Raw genomic sequence first — 1,994 nt, 5'->3', positions numbered from 1 at the left:
TGCAATTTTCTTTGGAAGAGCTGTTTTACCCATCACCTAGAATTTAAATGCTTTTGAACAGCTGAAAAAGCAATAATGAAGTCCTTTATAAAATTCAGTTTTTCTGACACATTAGAGTCCTAAGGTAATCTAAAATTCTTTTTTTAAGGTACAGATTCTACTATTCCCACACAATGTTTCAATTAGTGAGGAGAATCAACATCCCTTTCCAGACATAGCCTCCTTTTGGCTGCAGATATCTTAAAGTTTGCTTCTGAAAGCTTAGGTGATACAGGAAATGGTACTTCCAACTATTTAACATCTGGACTAACCCCAAGTAGCAAGGAAATAAAGGAAATAAAACTACCACTTGGAATACTACTGAAATTTAGGGTGGAAGCACTGTTATGGGGTCGCTATCAGATTTGGCACTTAAGTCTGCGTGTAGTAAACATGGTAATGTTTATATATTTTTAAATGAAATAAAATTAGAAATAAACAAACAAACAAGAAAAAGCTTTCATATTACTCAAAGCATCTTAAACATGAGGGATTAGAAAACAATAGTATTATTTTCTCATATTAGGGCCGAATGTACATATAAACCATAGAATCTCTTTGAGGAAACAGACTTTCTGTCTGCTATTATTGCATGTCTAATTAAGTACAGACTTTTGGCTACTAAAATATTTTTCCAGAACTACCAAGACATAGAACCTAAACAAGTGAAATAAAGCCATGAATGGATAAATACTGTGGCACAGTAAACCTTGGAAATGTCTGCAAGCAGGTCAGCCCAGCTCTTCCATATTAGCTGTTTTTCAGCCACCCTATTTCTAACAATTTCTTACCTGACTGTCCTGGGAAGACCACCTCTAAACAAGAATTACTTTCAGTTTTGTGTGCTTGAGAAAATCACAGAATCACAGAATTATCAAGGTTGGAAAAGACCTAAAAGATCATCCAGTCCAACCATCACTAATACTTCTCAGCTAAATCATATTCCTCAACACAACTTCCAAACGTTTCATGAACACCCCCACAGACGGTGACTCTACCACCTCCCTGGGCAATGCATCCCAGTGCCTGACTACCCTTTCCGAGAAGTAATACTTCCTAATGTCCAGCCTGAATCTCCCCTGGTGCAGCTTGAAACCATTGCCTCTAGTTCTATCCCTGTCTACATGAGAGAAGCGGCCGACCCCTAGCTCACTACAACCCCCCTTCAGGAAGTTATAGAGAGCTATAAGGTCTGCCCTGAGCCTCCTCTTCTCCAGGCTGAAGAATCCCAGCTCCCTCAGCCACTCCTCATAAGGCCTGTGCTCCAGACCCCTCACCAGCTTTGTCGCCCTCCTCTGAACACATTCCAGGGCCTGGATGTCTTTCTTGCAGTGAGGGGCCCAAAACTGGAGACAGTACTCGAGGTGCGGCCACAACAGTGCTGAGTACAGGGGGACAATTACCTCCCTATTCCTGCTAGTAACACTGTTTTTGATACAAGCCAGGATGCCACTGGCCTTTTTGGCCACCCAGGCACACTGTCGGCTCATGTTCAGCCGTGCATCAGTCAGTACCCCCAGGTCCATTTCCTCCACACAGTCCTCCAGCCACTCCGCCCCAAGCCTATAGCGCTGCCTGGGGTTGTTGTGGCCGAAGTGCAGGACTCGGCATTTGGTCTTGTTGAACCTCATCCCACTGGCTTCAGCCCAGCTCTCCAGCCTGTCCAGATCCCTCTGTAGGGCCTTGCTACCCCCAGGCAGATCGACACTCCCTGCTAATTTAGTGTCATCTGCGAACTTACTGAGGGTGCACTCAGTGCCCTCATCCAGGTCATCGATAAAGATATTGAAGAGGACAGGCCCCAGCACTGACCCCTGGGGAACACCACTCGTGACCGGTCGCCAGCTGGATTTAACTCCATTCACCACCACTCTCTGAGCCTGGCCCTCCAGCCAGCTCCTTACCCAGCTGAGAGTGTACCCATCCAAGCCACGGGCTTGCCAATCAATTGAATT

The sequence above is a fragment of the Excalfactoria chinensis genome, chromosome 1 (genome assembly GCF_039878825.1).
Source record: "Excalfactoria chinensis isolate bCotChi1 chromosome 1, bCotChi1.hap2, whole genome shotgun sequence".
Lineage (NCBI taxonomy): Eukaryota > Metazoa > Chordata > Aves > Galliformes > Phasianidae > Excalfactoria > Excalfactoria chinensis.
The sequence above is the reverse complement of the archived record's forward strand: the minus strand, read 5'-3'. Positions refer to the sequence as shown.